Genomic DNA, 25,855 nt, shown 5'->3' on the forward strand with positions numbered 1-25,855 from the left:
ATAACAAAATCGATAAATATCGATAACAAAATCGATAAATATCGATAGCAAAATCGATAAATGTCGACAACAAAATCGATAAATGTCGACAACAAAATCGATAACAAAATCGATAAATATCAGTAGCAAAACTAATGAACTACCGAAACTATTCATAGGTTCGTTTTGAACCTATATAAAAAAAAGTATAATATGTATGTATGTACATACATTAGGGCGCATCACTTTCCATAAATAGAAAAAAAAATCGATATGATTTTCCAGCGCAATTATTAAATTTATTATATTTTAAGATTTTCGCCAAAATATTTCGTAAAAATTTTTGAAAATACATAACTGCACAAAATCTCATTATTTTGATTCTGTTGACACAATTTTACAATTTTTATGCAGTCCTTTTAAACTTAAATTGTTCTATCATCAGAGGTGATTTTGAAAAAAAAAAAATGTTTTTAACCAAAAAATTTGATTTAAAAAAGCTCGATTTTAGAGGTCTTTTCAAATCGGTCCAGCACACGTAAATCTTAATATTTTTCCAAAATGTTTTAGTCAGAAGAATTTTTGCTGGCAAAATCTTGAAAAGTGTCAAACTCAACTGAATTTAAATTAACGGAAATTAAAGAATACACAAAAAGCGAGCATTGTATAAAACGTAAATAAAGTGAATTGAAAGTGGAAGGAGGCAAAAAATAATTGATATAGTAAGTGTTTATAGCGCTTGTGCTTGTGTGAATGCGTTTTGTACATACATTTCCATACTTATTTGACGTTAGTTTTGTTGTTGCTATTCTTTGGACTAAAAATTTGGTTTTTTGCGTTCCTTAACATTTTCCTGTTAGTCCGAAAAGATAAGGAATGGACCTATTCTAGCATTTTTTTCTTGAAAGCTGCAAACTGATTTTAGAAATTTTGATAGAAGAAAATTTCTTTTCAATTTCTTGAGCGTTATTTTATATGAACTTTTCGTTTTTCTAGAGAGCTGCAAACATCCCTTTAGTTACAATAGCTTTGAATTTGCTATGAACGATAAAAATAAATCTTCCAATGCTGGTTAAATTAAGAACACTAACATTATGATATTTTGGGAATTATAGTGTTTAAGTTACGGTTGTTTTTATATGCAAACGCTAACCGGCGCTTATAACAAAATGAGAAAGTTATATTTTTTTAGTTTTTCCCACATCATTTTTTAATTTGTACCGATTATATTTATCGCCACCAACATTTTCTAAAATTTGTATTCATATATCGTCACCGTCAATGCACGAGGTCCAATTTAAAAATTTGGAAGAAGTAAAAAACTTTTTAAATTAACATTGAAAGTGCTTACAGTGCCGATCTAAAGATGTTAAATAATCTCGTATTTTTTAAGTTATAGCTTTGAATTTTTGGTATGCGGGCGCATTTCTTAAGAGAAATTTGTAAAAGATACATTAACAAAAAAATGGCATTTAGGACCTCTTGCATTAGTCGTGACGATGTGTGACTCTTTTCTCTACACATTTAGAGTTTAGTTAGCACACTCTCATTATTTAATCTACATATTTAAATATTTGGCCAACTTAAAAATATATGCAAACATACAAACATACAAAAATCATGTTCATTATATTAACTTCACCATTTCTATCTTCACCAGATTTCCAAGCTCAAATCGCATTTGACCACCATCAACCAACATCAACCAATCAATTTTGAAAGCTTTTCATTTATGCTCGCTTGGCATCTTCATTGATAACTTGTGGAAAGAGATTTATGTATGTATTGCATGCAAATAATATTTAAAAAATAAAATAAAAAAATACCAATTTATTTATGTACAGTGGTGGCCACATAATTAGGGACATCAACTTTTTTACAAGCTTTGACCATTTATTTTGTATTTATTTTGTTTAAATTTTTTCTTCTATAAAAGTACCACAACGAAACCCATGAACCCAAAGTTTCAAACCTTCCAAAGGATTTATAAAAAATTACCAAACTTAAAAAAAATGGCCATCAAAATTTTAAACTTTTGAATCAGAATTTCTAGAAAATATTCGGATATGAGTTTTATAGCCCATTCAATTTTAGCGCAAGTTCCAAGCGGCTAAAAACTTGCATTGATTTTTGAGAAGTTTTTTTTAGTTGTCAGTTTGTTCGAAAACTTTTTTATATAAGAGAAAATGAGCAACCCTGTCAGAAAAAAAGAAGAATTTCACAAAAATCAATCGTGAGTTCTTAGCTACGTGAATCTTGCACAATATTACCCTAAAATTGAATGACTACCAAACTGCAAACTCGATTTTTTTGTAGAAATGATTTTTAAAAAGTTTAATATTTTGATGACCATTTTTTAAATTCGACGATTGTTTAAAACTGTTGTCCCAGGTTATGTGGGTTTCACTGTGGTACAAACTATATTTTTGAAAAAAATAGAAAGAAAAAATAAATGCACAAAGCTTGTAAAGAAAAGGTCTCCAAATCATGTGACCACCACTGTAAATATTGGGTACTTATTTAGTTTTGATATATTCAGAAATATTAGTTATATATTTGTGACACTCATCATAACTAATCGCATAGTTTAAGCATTTGTTAGAGATTTGTGTCAGGTAATAAAATTAAAAGAAATACGCATTCATTCATACATAGACAAGTTGAAGTATCACGAAATACTGCAAAGAGAGAGAGAGAGAGCGGAAATTGCGAAATTTTTTTAATTCTCAAAATGTTTACATATCTTCTTATAACAAAATAAATAAATATTATATAATTTTGTGTTGTGTGGTCCAAAAATGCATGTGAAAAAGTAAAGTCGGAATTTTAATGCCGCCACCCCCAGGATTTTTCTATACCCAAAAAAAAAAAAAATGTATCCCTATTTTTTATTTTGAAATCAAAAAATTGTTTGATATTAGGGGTATAATTTTTTCCGTTATAGAACAATCCTAAGGGGTGGCGGCACTATAGTTCCGACTTTCCGGTTTTTGGACCACTCTACTACACATTGTGTTAAGCCAGACCACAAAAATTATTCAACTGCCTTATCCTCTTCAAGGTAGCAAGGGAAAATGGGGTTGCCATGTATGCCGATTACAGTAATGTTTGTGTGCCACGTTACGAGTCCAAGTTGTCTGCAGTTCCATGTGCTCAATGAAGGAAAATCCTTGGCTAGACCGAGGGTGAGAGAAATGGGTGTTACCTGTTGATGAACAACACCTTCCCAGTTAAGCATTTTAAGCAACATCGCTATTTTTATAAAAGTTTAGGTAGGTTATACACAGACATCTATATGGTTATAGTAAAGGCTACACAGTAGAGTGGTTATGAACTTCATAAAAACACTGATTTTGAAAATTCATAAACGCTACATCAGAATATTGTTATTTGTAATAAAAAAAAGAGCCACGTATTTTTTTATTTTGAAAAAAAAAGTTTTTTTCGAAATCGCGCTGGTCGGTTTTTTTTATAAAAACGCTGATGTTCTTAATTTTTTTATTTTTGTCACATGTTAAAATGCAGCTAAAAATGTGGTTTTTACACATAATTACTCTGGTATTATTGGGGAACATTCCCTTAATTACACACCTGTCTTGGACAGTTAGAATGGGCCTAGTTCCCGAAAATATTCTCTCGAAAAGACATTAGTAAAATTAAAACGTGGTTACTGAACGATTTATGCGTGGTCATGGGTTGGAACTTGTTATCAGGGGGTTTCTGGGGTTGCTAATTAGGAATCCGAAGTCAGTTTTTCAAAATTCAAAATGGCGGATCCAAAATGGCGATTAATTTTTTTTTTAATTATTGGATTTGTTCGAAAACTGGCACTCGAGAGTTTTTGGGTTCGCCGATTACGAATCTGAAGTCAACTTTTTAAAATTCAAAACGGCGAATCCTATATGGCGATAAAAAAAAAATTACTAAAATTAAAACGTTGATACTGATCGTTTTAAGCATTTTCAAGGATTGATTCCAGTGGGTTTCTGGGGTTGCTGATTACGAATCTGTTGTCAGATTTTCACAATTGAAAATGGTGGATCCAAAATGGCGACCAACTGGTCAGAGTTAATAACTAAAAAGCTTGACAAGTGTTTCATCACCCTGCAGTGACTATGTAGTAAGAAACTTTGTAAAAATTCCTACTACGTGCCTAATAAGATGAAGGACTGATTAGGTTCTCCTTGTTGGCATTTCCAGAATTAAGGATTCCGTTTATCTGCCATCTTGCGTAGTTGTCTAGTAATGTAGCACTTACTTCTTTCTCCACCGAACGGCAGACCGATGAAGGGTTCTGGTCCTCGAAAATATCTGCCTCCAAATGGCGTTATGTATTAAAAGCTGAAGGTGATCTCACAACAGAGTGTTTTTTAGTCGAACCATTTTCTATAAATTGCCTTACAAATATTTTAATGGCATGAATTTCGGCCTGAGCCTTTTGGATTGTCTAGTATAGTCTCTTGGTCTGTCCCGCCCGTATATCAAATGTGGTTGTTCTTTCGCAGTTTTGGTTATTAATTTTAATAGTTGGTTCTATTAGTGAAAAGTGCGTCGTAAGTAAATCATCCGAAGACACTGGCCTACAAAGCTTATGCTTCATATTTTCCATAGCCCTTAGAGTGAAAGAATATTTAAGTTTCTGATCCTCCACATTGTCCCCTAAGATGAGTGTTGCTGTAAAAAGCTGACCGTCTTTCATTGTAACGCTGTGCAAAGGTGACAGGACAAGTAGTGCCTCGTGAGCAGCGCGTTGGTGTTGCAGTCATCGCTGCTGGAATGCCCACTCAGGCTAGTCGTTGTAGTTTACTGTGGCAGGCTGCGTGACTCAACTTTTGTTACTCCTGTATTTCTTGAACAGACGGGGGCCCAGCATATTTGGATCTGATAGGCCGGTTCCACCTCATTAGCTTTCCGCATGTCCAGATGGAGCGCCTGGCTATTTGAATATCAGTATCTCGGTAAGGATACTGTGAGAGTTTGTCATCAAGATATATATTTATCTTCTTTTATGTCACTGGCACTCAAATTAAAAAAAAAAAATTAATCTTCAGCTATCTAGAACATGATTTCCACAATGTCCTAAACGCTCCTGGAGCCAAGAACACAGTTGTATTAGGATGGGTACTGGGACATGACGGATATGATGACAACGAAGAGGCTGAATTTCTAGCGATACAAAGAGCAGTATTTCATGATCCGCAACCCGATTGTGGGCTTATTGGGTAGACAAAATGTTCAGAAGGCACTGGATTAAATGTCCAGCGCAGTGAAAGCAAACGATTTATCTGACCTTCAAAAATAGCTTCAAATAAGCTAATCAACTAAGGCAGATAGGACCTTAAAACTCTTACCTTCGCTATTACCTCAGGAAAATTAATATAATTCAGAAACAAACGTCTATCGTTTTGTAAGCTGAATGAAGAAATGCCAGAATACATCCTCTGTGAATGTGACGGTCTTTCTAGGTGCAGACTAGCTCACTTGGTTGGTGCTTGCTACACTTAATCTATTTGAAATTTGGAACAAACCGCCCTTTGGAAGTGCTGGGGAGGGTTACGCTTAATAGATCACTTTAGAGGTTGCCCATTATAATAATTAAGAAGCGGCAATATTGGTGCAAATTGCATACGCTTTGTTTTTAGAAAAAGTAAATTTTTTTTAGCAAAAAAACAATAACGACCTCAATTCTCATAATAAAATTTAAGATTATCGTTAATTTCTTCATGATCCAATTATCGGATTTAAACCAAATTAGTATGGGACCACCTGTGAGGTAATACCTTTCCCAAAAAAAGAATTATAGAAATCGGTTAACGGGTCCAAAGTTTTGCGGTAACATACAAAAAGAAACAAAAATAATATTCCTACGAATTATAACCTTCTCCTTTTTGTGAAGTTGGTTAAAAAATGGTTTTACATGTGTACATATCTGTGCCGTTCAATTAAATTAGCCTACGTCGGGATATACAAAGGGCTTGCAACATTTCATTGGGTCCCAAAAAATATTTTAACGTTTAACTAGCCATAGGTGTAGTTCAGATGTCCTTTTAATAGAAGCTTAATAAAAATGTAAAAATTTTCGAGAGAAACTGATTATTTTTTAAATTCAAAGTCAAACCTTATAAAGTGACCTAAGCTACTTTAATTGAACGGCGCGGCTATAAAATCGTCTAGACTAGATCGCAGGTACTTTCCAGTGCAAGCTTTCCTTTTTGCTTCAGGAAATTCGGCGTTTTCGTTGTTTGTTATAGATTCGTTTTAGTTGGAAGAATGCCTAACCTAATTATGAAATATTAGGCTATATATTCCCATCTAAGAAAATGCAGTATCTACTTCTCTACGCATGGCGTTTCGCTTCATATTCTAATTTTTATTTTGTGTCCACTTAAAAAATGCCGAGAATTGCTTCACGAAAGCTTTAGCTCTTGAAATGCGATAAAAGCTCTTGCAATACGCTCTTTACACTGCAGTTTGTTGTTGCTATTTTAGTAATTAATACTCTTGTAAAGTAATGAAACTAAATAAAGGCTTAAAAAATAAAGAATTTCAATTGCAAACGAAATATGTACTTTCATTTCGAGTGCAAGGGCTGTGCGCATTTATCAGCCTACGCGGCGTATACGAAACCAAGAGTATTTCACGAATGCGAACAAGCAAGAGAGCAACAAGAGCCAGTGCATTGTGTTGGGAGATGCGTCAAGCTGTTGTTATTTGGTGTAGGTAGGGTGCAATTGGCTGGTGCACTTGCACACATACGCAAGAACCTACTGCCCTATAAATGCAACGGCAGCAGCAGCAAAACAACTAAATCAAATGATGCAAAGTAAATAGGCAATACATATCCATACATATGTTTGTGTGTACGTACATGTTGCTGGGAGAGGAGGACTAGTGAAGCATTTTAAGAAATAGAAAATACATATGTATAAGGAAACATCAAAGATAGGTATTGAAGAAACGTGCGCTGAAAGAATATACATATGACCACCGCTAAGTGCGCTTTTGACGAAAATTAGTGTGTGGCGTGGAACGAAAATGGGCGAACGGCGAGTAGGTGGGAGTGAACATGGCAGCAAATTTGTACAAAAATATATAAATTTTATACATATGTACTTACATATATGCACATTATTCTTTTGTTTATATGTTCGCATGAATGTGGGAAACATGCGCACCTAGGAAGCTCCACCGACCGTTTGTGTTGGTACATATTATCCATTGGAGAGAGTTGGTTTGGCACACGAGCAACTTTTCGTGTCAGTGCGAAAATAAAATCAATGCTAGGTCTTACGTACGTACATATAAACTCAAACACGAATGTGTACTGTCGTGAAAACGAAAGGAAAAACGGGTGATAGACGCGCTGTGAAGACAGTGCGGAATAGCAAAACGGGCACAACGGTGACAGCAACGAGCGACAATTGACGGTGATAACGGCAAATGCAGCGGTGCAAATTTTTGATGCTAAAATAAAAGTAAAAAAGTGCAACTTAGGCGCAGAAAATTAAAAAAAAATCAAGAAAAATACAAAGAAATAATTTAAAAAAATTTAGTAAAATTTAAAAAAACGCGTAATTAACTGTATGTAGGTAAACGTACATTTGCCTGTGCGAGTTTGCTGTCTGAAAAAAAAGAGAAAAAGAACGAAATTTCGGTAACGAAAGCGAAATCTATTGAAGGTTATTGTTTAAGTGCAGTGGTTCGATGAGACCCTGATTTTTAGACAACCAGCTAAGTAGCCAGCAAAACAATTAGAAGCAGATTTTGTGGCAAAGAAAAGCGGTAAATTCAAGATTTTCTATAAACTACAGTCAAAAAAATTACAACTGTGAGGAGCCAATTTGAAAAAATATAGAAAAAATTCAATACTCGTAAAAGACGCGATTTTCAAGTGAATCAAAATTCAGCAAACACGTGACTCTGCTGCTAATGAAAAACTTACATACGTATACTTGTGTAATTTTTATATGTCTAATTGTTTTCTTTTGCTAATGAGATTATGTAGTATGAATTGCGTGTTTTAAAGCATTAAAAAAAAATACCATTTTCTAGGATTTTCAAAAAATATGTGCATACATTCGTACATTTGAGAATAAATAAACTACCATAATACCATAATAAAACAGCAGCTACTACATATAATAAAGTTAAGTGAAAAATACTTCAATATTGAAAAGTCAGCAACAGCAACAAAGCATCATTAACAGCAGGACACATCCGATAAATCGCAACGAATTTCAATAATTTATAACTAGAAAAATTAAACGGATATAACTAATTTATTAGTCAACGATACCAGCAAAAAAAAGCGGTGAGCACGACGATAACAACAGCAACACCAGTAACCCCTGAGAAATTACTAAACTGCAATTTTTATTTTTGAATCATCAGAACAAATCATTGTTCATTTAACAACAAGAAAAGATAAAAAGCAACAACAAGAACAGCGTAGTAGATTGCAAAAAGTGCAACAAAAGTTACAATAAAAACATTTGTATACTTTATACCTATACATACATATATACTATATGTACACATGTACATTTGTTTGTATTTGTATAAGTATGCTTAAATAGAACTACAAGCAAGCAACAAAGCAAGTAAATACATACATATTTCAAGATTACATATTCGCATACAAATGCCTTCGATTCTATATATACATACAACGTTTTATATATAGAAGTCTGAAAGGCACTAACAGCAAAGGTGAATATATTTATATAAAAAAAAAATACCTATGTACTATATTTAATTTACGTATATTTATACATATGTGTATGTAGTATTCATTTATTTATTTATGTATATGTATGTACTTTTATTGTAGTTAATTTAAATTCATTTTGAGATGACGCGATGAGCAAACCAGCGCTGATTGCCTGTAGTCACTGAGTGAAATAGCAGCTTTAATTGAAATTAATAAAAATTGCATAGCCATTGAATACAAAGCTTCTATGAGCTTGTACATAAATATGTATATATATGTATTAGAATTACAGGTTGAAACATGTGCGTGTGCGTGTGTCAGGTGGTTATCGACTAAAAGCCACTTATCCGGCTTGGTCTGAAAATGAATGAAATACAGAATTGCTGCAATTGGAAGAAATGCTTAAGAAATTCTTATTTCAGCCTAGCGAAGCAAGTAATAAATACATATGAATGTATTAAAAAAAAAAAATCTAGCTGGAGTGTGACTAGTCTGCCGGTTTCATTAGCAATTTAAGTAAAAAATAATTTTTTCGCTTCTATCGTATTCATGTTAAATAAAAAAAAAAGTATTTTTCACTTAAATTGCTTTCGTGATACTTGATAATTTAAATAACCGTTTGAAAGTAAGAAAATTGAGATGAGTAATGTATGCTTAGTTCCATCGCTAAAACGTAACAAAAATTATATATTAATTCCTTAATGTTTTCTATTAGTAAGCTAGAAAAAAACCAAAACTCCTCTGATATTATTTAATTGAAAAGCAATAAAGAAGGAAAAGGCTCACAAAATTGGGTTAATCTGAAGGTACGATACCTCAAGATAATAACAAGCAGACGATAATAACTGAATTAATGCAAAAGGAAGACTTGACTGAATCTTTGATAAATCTGATTCAAACTGAATTTATCTACTGCTCCTTGCAAAGTTTTATTATAATTATTGTACTATTATGTTTACTGATTCCATGCTGCTTTGGCTATTAACTATATAATATAATCGCTTGTTCTTAATACCAAGCTATCGATTGTACTACAAAACTTTCTTCAGCAGGCAACAGTCGATAGAATTGGTTTAATATGAGTGGGGAGCAGATTTGCCTTTGCTTGCAGGCCAGTATAGGCTCGTCGGGTTACCATATTAAATAACGGATCACTTCCGATGCTAAAAGTCCAGCCGCATGCTAACGACTTTGTTAGCGCTATGCGATCCCAGTAAAGCTTTGAAACAATGGTTAGCTAAGCGCGCGAAATCTTCCTCTGCTTAAAGTCCCTTATGTTTAAACTTTAAAGGCATTCATGTGCGATCCCAAACACAAAAGGTTGTTGCAGCGTTTACTGGCGGTGGTATCCCTCTGAAATCTTTTCATGGAAACATTTGGGTGGTCGTGATTTTCCTTGTCAAATCGCTAGTTGAGCAATTAACCTCAACATCGCCCAGAGATTAGCAGCTAGTAAATATAATTAGCTGGTGTCTATTAGTTCGCTCAAGATCTGATGGCACTTACTTTGATTCACTACTGCGAAATCCCCCGCACTCACAATGCTCTTGTGTTCAAGGGAGATAAGACCCCGATGCGCAGTGCACTTTTTGAACTGTCTTTCGAATCCCACCAACCCGTAACTCTATACTCACCATGCGGGTGAATAGTTGCTGCACAGAGAAAACCTTGACGCATAGCAATAAGAAGAATCTCTGTGAATAGTTTCTAGGGTAGGCTTGGTAAAACAAACGAAAAAACGCAACAAATTCCATAGAGATTCCTTGTAGCCGAGTAGGTAGAGCTGTAAGCTGCCAGTTGCTGTCAGATTCGAGAACAGGTGGGCGCAGACTTTTTGTGTTTTTGTGACATTTTCTATTTTTAGCTTTTGATTAGAAGTAAAAGAATTTCTTCTTGAAGAATAGTATAGAGATGTGCTGTTATTGTTGTTCTATTTAATTACGTGGTTTTCAAATTTCTCAAGCTGGATAGTTTTTTGCAGCCAACTAGAAGCCATATATGTATGTATGTATATGAAATAAGGGTCTAGCAGTTAAAATCCCTATAGAGAATACATTCGATATCCAAAATCCGGCAGTGCAAGCATGAGGGACAATTTACTTTTATTTTCCGAAAGTACAACAGTTTGTTGTATGTATGTATGTCTTTACTATGTTCCAGTAGGTCTATAATCGATGGCAAAAGCACACAACACTGTAAGACTCTGTTCCTATAATTTTAAACTATCTACAGAAAAGTAAAAGATCTTCCAGATCTACATACATACATACATACACACGAATCAATTTAGGTAAATAGATATGTAAATGTACAAAACGGCGTTCCAATCATAAGCTATATATGAAATGGGTTTAGTTATATTATGGCCCGCGTGTTACGTTACATGATGCGGCATCGTCATGAGCCAGCCCACCACCTGCTAGATATGCACTTGAACTATCTTACATAAATGTGCTAAATATATGCATATGTTAGTACATACGATAGTTTTCAATTATTTGTGCAAATCGTAGATGTATGTACGTATATCTACATACGTACGTAAATTTAATGAGCTGAATTCAGTGGGCAGTATAGTGTGTAGTTGTAGTGGGAGTAAATCAGTAGGCAAGCAGTGCGCTAAATTTTTATTCATAGTCCAACAAAGCGTTGCGTTTTTCTGAAAATGCAAATTCGAGTACCATAGACGAGCTTTATAAAGAATATTTCAAGCACCAAAAATGGCATTAAGGGCCAAATTCACAGTCCGTAGTTTTCAGTACAAAAATCTGTGGTTAACTATAGTTAACTAAATACCATAGATTTTTATTTTTAGATAATTGTAAAGTTGTTTATTTTTTTTTTCGAAAAAATAATCGTTAGTTTGGATATTTATGTTTAATTTTAACGAGACTGGATTTTTTAAGACCGTTTTCATTCTGTTATGATTTAAAAAATTTAATTTGAAAATAACGTTATGATCGAACAAATAAAAATCTCAACATAACGATTAAATTTCTATCGGAAAGGTAGTGTGTCCCAGGTGGTCTCATACTAATTTAATTTAGATCAAATCATTGGATCATGAAGAAATTGACGGTACTTCTAAATTTTTATATGAGAATTGAAGTCGGTTCTGTTTTTTTGCTTAAAAATTACTTGCTAGAAATCTGTCTGTATGAGTTTTCCATTTTCACCTTGGGAACGTAAAGATACAAAATATAGATGAAAAACCATATTATTCAAATATCCTCCACAGAACCGTTTACAGGAGGTTATCCTTTTATCTTTTCGATGACTTTTTAACCGACTTCCAAAAAAGGAGGAGGTTATCAGTTCGTCGGAATATTTTTTTATTTTTTTATTTTTTTTTTTTTTTTTTATGTATGTTACCGCATAACTTTGGACCGCGTCAACCGATTTCGATAATTTTTGCATCGGAAAGGTAGTGTGGTAGAGGTGGTCCCATACTAATCTGGTTGAGATCCGATTAGTGGATCATGAGATATATATATATATATATTTTTTTTATATGGGAGTTGAAGTCGGTTTTTTTTTTTTGCTAAAAATTACTAGTTAACATAAACAAAACGAAAAAAAGATACTTCCATGTGAGTTAAAAATTTCGGAATTTTTGTTTTCAAGATTTTCAAATATCAAGGCGAAATAAAAAAAAATTGTTGTCTTCTTTTTTTGTTGATAAAGAACAAAAAAAAATATATTTCACCCCAGAAATATATTGAGGTGTATTGTATGGAATGTCCCATATATCGAGCCCTAGCCGCCAAAATAACGTAAGCGACATATTTTTCAAAATTTTGTTTTTGATGCAGAAATATTACTAGAGCATCAAGATACATTTCTGCATCAAGAAGAAAATTTTGAAAAAAATGTCGCTTACGTTATTTTGGAGGTTAAGGCTCGATATATTAAACGACTCATCTGATAGATTGCATTCGCCATACATTAAACAATACCGAATAAATCTATTGGAAAATTTAAATTTATTTGACATTCTCAGTATTTTACAATAGTTCAGAACTAGTTCTAAATCGTTACTAAATGCTACTAATTTCAGTTGAAAAATTACTTGTCGATACAAATGTACATATTTAAGTACATAGATTAGTGTATGTATGTGGATGCATGTGGCTGGCGTGTTATGAAAACATAACTATGTATGTATGTATGTACATACGTACATCATCTATTAACTACACGTTCCGACTGAAATTCTAATACACATCGCTCAGTTGCTGAAAGAAAGTCATAATTCAAGAAAGCAAAGTACGAGAAAAACCATTTTAAGTGTTTTCTTCTTGCTCTAAAGCAGAGATCGGCAAAGTGGCTCCCAGGAGCCTTTTGCACTTAGGAGCCTGCTTGGCAGATTTAGGTGGTAGATGAGGGGTAACATTAAGAGCCAGCATGAAGGGGGAAGAAGAGCGTATTCAAATTTCTTGTACTCCGATTCTCATTATCAATATATATGATGCTTTTAATGTATTTTGTACACCCCTTTTATCCTAAGAACTGTTTTAGCTCTTGCTTAGCACTTGCTGGCTCTTTGACGGCTTTGAGAGGCGAAAATCTGCCCATCCCTGCTCTAAAGGACATAAATAGTAATCAGAAAAAATATATCTTTAAATTTAATGTTTACCATAAAGTTGCCATGAATCCATAACTTGGATTCTGATTTTGGTCAAAGAGTGATTGTTTTGTAGCTAAAATTGCTTAGCAAAGTAAAAAACATTTATGTAAAGTTGCTATTTACATAGAGAAATGCTCTTCTAATGTGACTCAATTGACTGCGATTGTTATACATTCAAAGATATTTAGGGAATTCACAAGAGCGTCGTAAAGTGTTCGTGTCGTAAAATTTTTCAACGTGAAATCAAGGCCAAAATCTGTTTTGCGTGATTTGTAACTAGACTAAAATGTTGTAGAATTAGCTCCTATTAAACTCGTTAATTTACACTGAAAAATTTTACGACTTTGAGACTTACCGACGTTAACGGCATCGTGTGAATAACCTAATCAGAAAAGGAAAACTAGCAGGTAAATATTTCTGTACATCTAACTAAAAAAAAATAAAACTTTTGAATAATTACGTTCTTCGAGCAAACCAACGATGTTATAAGCTATTTTTATGGCCTTTTTGAGTAGGCGTGTACTACCACCCGCTTAACAGCTGCTCCCTGTATTTACAAGTATGTAGTACATATGTACGTACACATTTATGTAATAGATACCCACTGTGAAGCAAATTCGTATGCAATGTCAATTTAGTTGCACTCGTTTACACTATTTTTTATATGTGTATACGTAAGCACATACATACAGTATGCACCGGCGCTTCCTACTTATCCCACGCACCATCCCCTCTGGCGAATGAATTCCTTCAACTGTTGGCTGAATTCAGTGAATTCGCAGTGTTGCATACAAACTATCTATAGGAATTGATAAATAGAAGTATAGAAACTTTAAGATTGCAAATATAGTAAAGCAATAGTAACAACAATTCAAAAAATACACAAACTGATAGCGAATCATTCCATTAATTTTGCCACACTAGAAGGCTAGGTAACCAAATAGATGCATATGCACATACATACCTACATAAATACAAGGCCGGATTAAGAATGAGGGACCCCTTTTTGAGTTAATAGTTACCAGGGTTGGGTTTTTAAGGCCTTTGGCTATTTTGTCTGCCTAATCGTATCTGTAAACAAATTAGAGAATCACACGATTCATGACTTCCTTAATTAAAAATTTAAATTTTAATTTTGCCTTTTTTGCTATATTGCCCTTTTCTGCCTTTTCTCGTTGTTTTGCCTTTTTAATTTTTATCTCTTCATAGAAGTTCGCTGTATTGTACCAATCGTGTGACTAAAAAAAAATTGTCGGCCCAATTTTTTTTTGTACCAAGGGCCCCGTCGGCCCTGCCCTTAATCAGGCACAGCCTACATATATAGTTGATGAATTTCAAACTTTAATAGATACCAAGTTTACTTGTTTACAAACACATTGATATATTGCATTTACACATTGTCTGACTATGCACGTACATGATGGCGTATGTATGTACATATGTACTTTAACATCTTTGTGCAAGTTTTGGTGCATTGCAAAGCGCTTTGCTAGTTCGACTTTGTTGATTATATTGTAAAATAGTTACGTTTTGTTTTGTTTTGCTGTGCACAGCAATACAATTTATTGGAATGCATTGCTGGTACTTAAGTAGTATGATATGTGCGCACTTGTTTACTTACAAATACAGAAATTATATTTTTTGCTTTTCGTTTTTGTTGACTGTTGCAAATTTCGCTTGGAGTTAAAAAAAAAAAATGTTGACCATGACCCAGTTAGCTGCGTGGTTACTCAAAGTGGCCTTAACTTTGGTTTACACTTGCTCTCATTAGTTTAGAAAGTGTCGAACGTGACGTTATTACAGCTAATTAACAGAACTAAATAGATGTTTTCTGAGCGAATCTTCTGAAAATATGTACGTGCATATGTAAATAAGTTAAGATAAGTGAAGGAATATTGGAAAGTACAAATTACAAGCTATGATGGTAAAGGCTAGTTTTCGCTGTGTCATATTTTGAAGACGAAATTCGTTGACATATCTTGACTAAATATTGTTTCACGTACGTTCTTGGCGAAATCGTTAAAACTAATGTTACTACTATCAAAAAACAAAGGCAGAAAACCGATTTAGCAACGCTCTACTTTGTTGTAATTCCATTTGTATACCTTTTATTTTTATGAGATTTAGCAGAGTGACCTAAGTTTTGACAACAAAGACCGTTGACAGCAGGCCTTATATGAAAACGGTTTCGATTTAAAATAAAGTGAGGTTTCTGTCTTGACACAAATTTCAATGCATCTTAAGTCCGGTATCCATTCTGTGGCCTCAATCCTGTTTACATGTAACCATTTTTTAATAGTTGCAGCAACAACAAAACGAACAGTGTATAGAAAATCCGTAACCCAAATACAAATTAGAGAAGTTTTCGCCTTCTTTTGGTCTCGACCTGTGTTATTATATACCACCAAGGCCGATTGGTTAGGGGTGTGTACCGGCCAACATCAAAAAACATATTTCTCTAATAGCGACCACTTCACTTGTGAGAAGATCCTACATTTCATAGGTCGCATGTGTTCAGCAGTTCTGTGCAAAATACAACAACGTGGAATAGGTTATTGGAGCATTTTGATTATTTAACTCTTCAATACACAAAGGCTTAAAATGCAACTTTAACTCTAGAAACGAAAGTCTTAATTGAAAAGGCATTTTAGGATTAATTTCGTACTTATTCAGAATTGATGCTAAAAGGTTTCACAAACCCGGATTTTGAAAGTTAGTGTGTAACAAAAAAAGTAAAACTTTCTATCATTACCTCAATATAGAAATGTCCTTATCCATCTAGATTATCCACTAAGGACATAAAATAATTATAACACATCATTAAATTAGTTTCTGTGTTTATTAAAACACAGTGTTTTGAAGAAATGCGCAATTTGAAGAGCTTTGGTTTTTATATGATTTTACAAATATGTACTCTGTAAATAAACCAAAATGTTACCTAGGGCTTTTCTTTATTAAGGTAACGATATATAAGCGCAAAATCGATTATTTAAATAAGCAATTGGCACAAGTACTCTTAAAAATGTCCCTAATATTATATTGAATCGTTTTGGAAAGTTTCGAAATAAAAGATTTGAAATCCAATAGGTAGGCTTAAAGTTTCACTCCGAAAGTAGCAAAAGCTCTGGAAAAGTTAAAAACGAAATATACATACATAAGTTAAGGCATAAAATCTTTAAAGTCAAACGTACAAATCATATTTAGCATTTATGAAAACTGAAAGAATACATATCTATTTAAACGCTACATTTACATTTCTCTTGTCGACTTTTTGGGTGAAAATATTTACAGAAAAAAACACATTATTAAATGAAGATTAAATGGGGCGTTTACCATTAAATGCAAAATTCAAGTGAAGGACATTGGTGTGTAGAAATAATCTGCATACATACACATGTACATATGTATCTATGTATGTAGGTACGTACCGACGCATTTACATAAACATTGTGATTGCATGCTAAATGAAAATTTATTTCTCAGACCATTAGTCATTCTAGAGAGCTGAAAAGGGAGCAGGAAAATATTTATTAAGCGCATGTGTACATATGTGTACAGTGAAATGTTGGTATTTAGCCACAATATTTGGTTTTGCTGATTTTGTATTTTATTATGTTTGCCTACCGATGGTTTGCGCTGAAAGAATTGAGTTGTGGTAGGTTTTTACTTATTGAAAATTGCTAAAAATTTGTGTGTATTTCAGAACTTATATAAAATAGGAACCAAGAACGCGTTCCAGTTTTGGTTTAGTGCTGCATGAGAACAAAATGTAATGTCAAGAACGTTCACACAACAGAATCAAACGGGAACAAAAGTATTGAGAGCAGTTTGAACGGGAACAAAATGAGAATAAAAGGTTTGGGAACGTTTCCGTAAAGAACAAAATGAGAACAAAATGCTCGGGGACGTTCTCAAGCAAAACAGAATGAGACCAAAACTTTCGAGAACGTTTCCAATGAGAACAAAAGTATAGATAACGTTTTCAAGGAGGATCAAATAAGAACAAAAGTCCGGGGAACGTTTTGCTAGGGAGAAAAAGTTTTGAGAACTTAACGTTAAGAATAAGAGGGTCAGCTGCGTGTTCAGATGAAAAATCGTTTACCATTAGAATGGACTGTCTATTTATGGAAAAGTTTTTCATTAAAAAAAAAAAGTTCGTTTATTAACTCATCTGTTCACTATCATTTGCATGATTATTTTTCAGATCTTTTTTGTTTATATTCAAACATTTAAAACTAATGGACGCATGTTAAAAGTTTTGTTCTCGCTTCTATTTTTCGCGAATAGTTCAGAGAAGGTTTGTCCCGTTTCGTTCTCCGTCGGACATTTCCTGGTTGTTTAGTTCCCAAATCGTTTCTCGTTTTGTTCACGTTTAGTTCTTCTCCAAATTCTTCCGAAAACTTGTGTTCGCATTTTGTTCTCTTAGAAATGTTCCCGAAAGTATTAAGTATTGTTCGCATATTCTTCTCTTTGGAAACGTTCCACAGGGTTTTGTTCTTATATAATTCCCATTGAGAACGTTCTCGACGGTTTTGTTCTCATTTTGGTTTTGGTTTTGCAGCCTTCTTGATACCAAAATTACGAGAACGACATTTAGTTTTGATCATACGCTTTGTTCCCGGTCCTTGCTTTACAGTACCTGTTTTCCCATTATTGCAATGCACTCTACTGCGAGGTCTATTGGCAGCAAATTCAGTCTCATTTGTAGATCAACGGTTGAGGTTGTTTGCAGCCTCCGTTAAGCAGAAGGTAGTCAGCCAGTCGTACTCTTTCAATTGGCTTACGATATGACGATTTTTTCTATATCGTCAACGATTCCAGAGAACTGTAAAGTAATCGACATTTAGCGTTTAGCATTTTTGGTCTGCGTATGGCACGGTCGCCGCAGCCGTGTCATGGTCAAAATTTATTATATAAATGTTCATACAGTGACGAACAAGAGTATTGGCACAGAGACTTTTTCGCTATGCATGCAAAATTTTTTATTTTAATTTATTTTCGCTATTTTTTTTTTTTATAAAAATATAGTTCATACTACAGAGTCATAAAAATAAAATCTCTAAACTTTGTGCAAAATCAGATTTTTTAACAAAAATTTTAGGTATGCAATTTTATGGCCCTTTGAATTTTACTAACAAAGTGGAATTTGAAGTTGCTAGAAAATCGCGTTGCTTTCTAAACAAACAAAAATGTATTCCCGACAGGAATAACTGGGACAACGAACGACCTAAACCCCAGAAGGACAGCCACATCTGGTATACTGACGGCTCAAAGACTGACCACGGCGTCGGAGCAGGAGTATACGGCATACAACCCAGACTGCTCCTTTTCACAAGCATGGAAACAGCAGTGCATATTATGTGCCACTGTGAAGCCCTTACCGGGACCAGACTTCGCTTCCTAGGATCAACGTAACTAGAAGCACACGACCTACATAAATGGCATTCAGCCAAAGGACCTCGCGAGATTTCTTAACAGTACGTGGATCAAAGATGACTTGTAGTTGAATAGAGATTTGTTACAATATATCGTTTCGGTCACTGTCCTCTAAATCTATTCTAATTTAATCTAATCTAAACAAACAAGAAGATTGTCGAATACGCGATTTTTTATAGAAATATATAGTTCACGTTACAACAAAAACTTAAAAAAATAAAATCTCTATAACTTGTGCAAAACTCAACAAAATTCAATAATTTTGTAACTATCTAATCAGATTTGTTAGAAAAGTTTCAATTATGCAGTCTTAGAAACCATTTAATTCTAGTAGTAGTAGTAGTTCAAACTCAAAGTATTTATGTTCGAAATTTTTTTTTATTTTTACTTATTGAACTTTCCTGAGTTTTGCATAAAGTTTAGAGATTTTATTTTTACGTTTTTTATTGTAATATGAATTATATTTTTATAAAAAAGTTACGAAAAGAAATTAGAATACGAAACTTTTTATACATTGCGACAAAGTCTCCGTGCCAATACTCTTGTTCGTCACTGTATATATCTATATATTAGACTGCATCACTCCCCATACAAAAAAATCGGTACTATTTTTCCATTGGAATTATAAAATCTATTATATTTTAAGACGTCCACCAAAATATTTCGAAAAAATATTAAGATTTAAGTGAGGTGGACCGATTTGAAAATACCAAAATTTTGTAATCCTGACGGAAAAACCGCAATTTTTTTTGGTTATGCAGTCTACTATATTTATTAGAAATGCCAAAATATGCTTATTGATATGTTCAAATCTTAAAACCAAAAATTAATTTTCGAAGTGATGTGTATGCTATGTAGTTATGTGTTGTTGTCTTAAAAATTTCTATATCAGTTGTGCATAATGAAAACTGCATAAGCCTTCAACAGTCGACGCTGTGGCGGGCCCAAATGTGATAGGAAGAGAGATAGAGAGTTCCGGTGTGAGGTATGTAGCCGCAACAAATAAGCGACGGCAATGCCAAAAAGTTGCAAGCTTCAGCGATTTTTCTTTCAACAATTTTTCTTTCAACGATTTTTTCTTTTCTTTTTTTTTTTGTTTGGCTTTGTTTTTTTCTATTTAAGTCGAGCAGATGAAATGTGCTGTTGGCGATCAACTAAAGAAGCCAAATGAAAGATGGGAAGCAACATAGCAAAGGGTTGAATGAAAAAGAAATAAATAATAAAAATAAAAGCAATGGTACAATTATAGAACATGCATAGTAAGACACTCTACAAAATGTGGGCGCATGCGGGTAAAAGAAGCGTGATGGGTGTTATTGCAAGAGTAAAATAAAATAGTGTCACAAGGTTCTCCACTTGACCAAGTTTATTTATTTACGAGCATACGATGTAGTTGTTGTTGTTGCTTGCCGTTGTACGGCATTGTTGTGCGCTTCAAGTGCTTCAAGCGCTGCTGACTGCATACTACATATGGACGTATGTATGTATTTATTCTTGCTTCAATTATGTTATATGTATGCATGTATGTATATACATATGTGTGTATGTAGTTGTGCTGTTGTAAGTGCCTTTAAACGCCACGCAAAAATGTTGAGTAAGTGCGTTGTTGGTCGGCATGCATGAGGCGTGTGTTGCATTGTGTTGCATAATATATTGATGACGGTGCGTGACAACAAGCAAACATACATGTCGCACACGATCTTCAAAAGTGACACAACTCAAAATTTTGCAATTTTCAAATTATGCACTAAAAATGTACACAGAGCTTTTATTTACCTTTCAGCAAAAGCTGGAGCAAATTTTTGTTGTAATTTGTTGAAAAAACCTAAGGTAAAGTCTCCCTTGCCCATATGATAGAACTAGTGCTACGAAATAGTTTTGCCGCATTTTCTGACATACATATGTACGTATAGTTTCGAGCTGTGTCGCTTTTGAAGATCGTGTGCGATATGTTTAAATACTTGTGTACATATATATACATAAGTAGATCTATATTTGTTTTATCGTTGCTGTGCCTTTTGAATTTCTTTTTTGTTTGCCGTTGCTGTTGCGCATGCAGCGGTGTAGAAAAGTTTTGTAGCCTCGCTAGTGTAGGCTCGCTCGCTTTTTGCAGCCCGCTAGCGACTTGAAATACATAAATAAAAGACAAATTATTATTCCAGCAATAAGAATTGGAGTGTTCTTTACACCTAAATGTCGATATTTAAACAGTTGACTGTTACAACCATCCAAAAAAATATCAAAATACTTAATAACAGGGAATATAAATATGGAAAATAAAACCATCAGAATGGAACAACGTGTACGACAACAACAAAAACAACTCAGTGTAACAGAATTTTCCCATCTTTGTTTTATCAAAGAACGAAGCAGCGATATGTATATATATTGGACCGTACAGACATATACCGTCGGATATTAATGTTAAACATTTTTCGTCCCAAAGTTCATTGACCTCAAGTACCCCGTTTGTAGTACTTACCTACTAGATCTCAGTTGCTGCCAACCTAACGTACCACCCTTGTGCCCGTAAATTAACAACAGCCCGATTCTGTTAACATTTTTTATAATTTGTCAATTTTTTATTATATATTTATCAAGAATTGGGATTCTAGCACAGAATTCAAAAGCCATTTTCTTTATAAGTTATCGAGATTGAAAATGCAATTGACCAAGGGGAATTTATATAAGGTGGTGTTGCTTCATCTGCTATGAGTAGCACGTGATTGTCAAAACTTTGTATTTCACTAGTGAGTGAGTGAAAACGTGAGAGTGTTTCTATTTTCTGTCGCCCTTTTTTTCGGGGAAGAATAGCTAAAATTTGACAATGGCCCGCTAAAAGCAAAAACAAAATACATACAAGTAATTGTTGTATTTGTTGAATTGATAACTTTTTTTATGAATTCGACTTGCCTATTGACAAGCATTTACAAATTAAAATTTCATGTGAAAATTATAAATTCTCTATTTGAAAATTTTGTTTCTATCATTTAAATAATTTTAACTCGTTGAAATCGTAGAGCGAGGGGAGCTTTTACTTGATAAAATTTCTTTGCAAAAAATGTATCAGAATTAGGCGCTAAAGCTCTCCAAAACGAAATAAGCTTTAGCTAAAGAAGTTTTTTTTTATTACTCCAGCAGAGCTATTAAGAAAAATTTATTGAGGAATAAGGGTTCACCGAAAAATGTAAAAAGGTGACCCCTAGTGCACCAAAAAAAAAAAAAACACGAAATTGCCTTACAAAAATACTTAATACTCAGGGGTGAACGTCGAACTTTTTTGTTCGTTGTTTTGTTGATATATGATCCTAATTTTCTCCATAAACAGTTATTATTTTCTAATCTGAATGCCCGTGATTCGAGTTGAGGCATACATACAGTGACCAAAATAGAATTTGGGACTCGACATTTTAGTAAGTTTTGGCCATATTTCCTTGGTTTATGTTTATTATTTATTTTATGAAAGTAAAGCTCTTTTCCTAACAAAACACATACATATAATACAAATTTTCCACTTTGTGCAAAAAAACTATAAAAATTAATTCTGCAAGGTTTCACCAAAAGTTCAATCTTTATATTTAGAATCTTTAGAAAAAAATTTGGTTTGCAGTTTTGTAACTCATTAAAATTGAGTATTATATAGTGCGAGTGGAAAGTGCTGCTCATTGGCTTCTCTTTTAAAAAATGGTCGAATATACTTTGTATGAAAAAAATTCGTAACACCGTCAATTAATGGTAATGGCCTTAGCGACTTAAGATTGCACTTTATTATACTAAAATTTATCAAATTTTATCCTAAAAATTTGTTATGTTACTATAAGGATACTATTTCAGGGCTAATACATCTAGAATCATTGAAGAAGGCTTTAAGATCTGTAAGCTGTTGTGAAAAAAATTTGAAAAAAAATTTTTTGCTGTTTGTTGTATTCGGCTCCCATAAATATGGTCACCGTAAATATGGTATATACGTAGACATGTACATATATATGTTTAACTGTCCCTCGAGCATCTCCTATCAACTTTACGAAGGCTTTGGCGACTTAGGTACAGTTTTTCCAAAGCTTAATTGCTCCGGTATCTGGGGCATTATTTTTAATTAAGTTAATAGTGTGAAATGCGTGAATTTTATAAAGGAGCGCTTGAAGATGAGAAAAGTGGGCATGTTTTGACTAGTTTTATTGGAGCTCTCTTTCAAACAAGTAGGTATGCCTCTTTTTTGGCATTCAGCAGCACAAACATTTATTGATCAATAAGTCATAATTTTTTTTATTTTATTAAGGATGTCGGTTACGCTTACACGCTGCACTAAAAATAAAAATAAAGAATAAAGTAAATATCAACAAAAATCAAATTTTAAGTGTAGCATTAAAAATCCCTTTTACCTACCTTGAAATTCGGAATTGCCATAGTTTAATCGGTTTTCCTATAGGGTAATCTATAGATCCACTCTCCCATTTACATCCACATTTTCACATTCCCATTCACGCTCTTTCACTTGAGCCAACAACAAGCAGACAGACAGACAGTCGACACAATTGCCGACCGCGAACCACCTTGCGTGGAATGCCAATCGCTAATAGTACTTTGCCTCGACATAGCCCCCTAAATTAGGTCACTTGCACGTTGAATGCATGCGTACAGTATACATTGTACATACATAGATATTGCTTTGCCGCTTGATTGGTGGAATGTACTATGTACAATATTTGTAAATGCATGCAAAAAAATAAACTCCAATTGCAATAATATTGTGTGCACTAAAAAACATAAGCATACATACAAAAATATGTACAAAAATGTACATATATATGTGTGAGTAGTACAAGTGAGCAAAGCCTCTAAGTGCAAACGCCAACGCTGTGCAACATTCAATAAACCGCGTCAAGCACTTTGACAGCAAGCGACAGGAGGGACTTGTTGTACGCAACTCGTTTGTGCGTCGAAATATGTTGAAATGCGTGTGCATCAAGAAGTTTGGGTTCCAGTAGACGTTCTTCATACAAATATACATGAGGGAAGCTCACAAAAAAAAAGTTGCCACTTCTCTAAATCGAATCGTAAATTTTGGTTTTTTTGTGGCTCCAATAAAATATTTCTGAGCTGGGCCGCTGCGACCTAATTTTTTTTTATCGGGACCCTTTCTGAATGTAAATTCTCTTGTAGATAGACAAATAAAAACTTAAAATCTTTTTGATACATTTTGGCTCAAAACCCATATGAAGCATTGTTTCAAAATTCAAATTTACAAACATAAGTCGGTATAAATTCAAAAAAATTTCATCAAAATTTCCAACTTTTCAATCTAAATTAGGATTAAATTGTGATTAATCAATTAAGCGAAACCCGATTAATTAATTAATGAAAGAATAATAATTTTTGATTACTCAAAGTGATTGATTTCTCGATTAGCTACGATTTAATTAATCAGAATCTGATTATTTTTTTTTTAATCATAATCATAACCTGATTAATCAGAAACCTGAATAATTGCTACTTAATTTTTTTTATATAGAAAAAAATTTATACAAATACATTCAGATTTAAATTAATATCTTATGCGTAAACAATAATTTCTAAGGATCCAATTAATCAGAATCTGATTAATTACGTTTTTTGCCTAATCAGGATTATGATTAATTAATGAAATATTTAATCGATTAATCGCACATATTTAATCAAAATCTTTGGAATATTTTCGGGTATGGAAAAAAGCTTACGTAAAATCAACGTGATTTTTCCGCCGCTTGAAACTTGCACATCATTAGGCCAAAATTATTTGTGCTATACAACCGATGCGTATTTTTGAGATTTCTAAAAAAAAAAACAGTGCGTTCATTCTAGGGAAGACGTTTGGCTAAGCTTTTGTAACAACATTTATAAGAAATTCTATTTCTATTTATATAAATAAAGTTTCAATTTGAAAACAAAATGTTAATGAAAAATTGTGCGTGAGCGTGCCTGAGTAAAAAACCAAATAGGCGTCGTGAGTGTACGTGAATGTGATTGAAAAAAATTTAACAGAACGTGAGTGTGCGTGATTTACAAAACCCTCAACGTGAGCGTACGTGAACGTGAGCAAAAATCACTCATGCGCCCATCACTACCTCTAACCACTTGGCTACAGGGGCTGAATCTACTGTTCACTATGCATATTTTCTATAGAGTTATCTAACATTCAGTATGTACTAACAAAAATCTATATTTCTTTCAAACGTTCATTTTTTCAACTGGTATTTATACATACTAAAGAGTGTTTGTTTATTTCACATTTATCATTTGTCTCCATGAGGACTCTGCTGCATCACTGCACCTTATTTATTATACCTACATACATGTGTGCATAGGTGTAGTAAAAATATGTATGAATGTGCACACACAACTGTACATATATACAAACATATCTAGATACATAGAAGCCCTCAATGCCGTCGCAACAAACTCATTATCCCCAACACAGTTAGCTTCTTGGCCAATGTTCTTATTAAAGATTTGGCCTAATTATTACATTTTGTTAGTTTCTAGGCTTTGCACTGCTGCTATATCTTTACGCACTAAAAAGCTTTACACAGCTGCTTATTCGCTATTGCTCTACTCCTTACCTTTTCCCACTGAGCTCCCTGTGACGAGATAAGTCGTTTTATGTCGTCTGTGCACGATGAGACTGGAGTATGCGTTTTCTAAGCAGTAGATATGTATGTATACATATGTATTTATGTACTGCACGTACATATTAGATATTTCCAGACTACTTCATAAGCACTATTACTTGACATGGTTTTTCCATTTTCCATTTTTAATTTTTCCAATTTTCAAATTTTGCACTTAACTTCAAAGCATTGCTGGCGTCAACGGTATTTTTGGTTGGTATTCTTGTTGCATTTCTCATTTCTCATTTCACTATTTTGACTAGGTAATTTGCCGTTTTGTCAGCTGCAAATTGTAATTAGTTTGCTGCAATAGAAAACAAAAATCTAAAATATCGGGAGCAAATAGTGCAATGTAAGGTATGAAAGTAGTATGTCGTACGACGACAAGAAAATTAATTGCTTGTGCTTTGAAGCACATGCTGGCAATGTTATTAGCGAGATTTTAGCGAATGATTA

The 25,855-nt window shown here is 33.5% G+C and overlaps 1 protein-coding gene across 9 annotated transcripts in view; it reads left to right on the forward strand.

The window, feature by feature from the left end:
- LOC118737481 (RNA-binding protein Nova-1) overlaps positions 1-25,855 on the forward strand; it is a 290,538-nt gene that overhangs the window by 23,351 nt on the left and 241,332 nt on the right. For 8 of the 9 annotated variants that reach the window (XM_036468008.1, XM_036468018.1, XM_036468011.1 and 5 more), the window contains exon 2: positions 1,640-1,757. The gene's annotated coding sequence lies outside the window, so the exon portion shown is untranslated. Of the gene's footprint in view, positions 1-1,639; positions 1,758-6,064; positions 7,455-8,031; positions 8,689-25,855 lie in introns of those variants that run through there. The other variant, XM_036468013.1, reaches the window with a different exon arrangement.

Source organism: Rhagoletis pomonella, unplaced genomic scaffold (assembly GCF_013731165.1).
Source record: "Rhagoletis pomonella isolate Grant_MI unplaced genomic scaffold, Rhpom_1.0 Rhpom_scaffold_00004, whole genome shotgun sequence".
NCBI classification, from domain to species: domain Eukaryota; kingdom Metazoa; phylum Arthropoda; class Insecta; order Diptera; family Tephritidae; genus Rhagoletis; species Rhagoletis pomonella.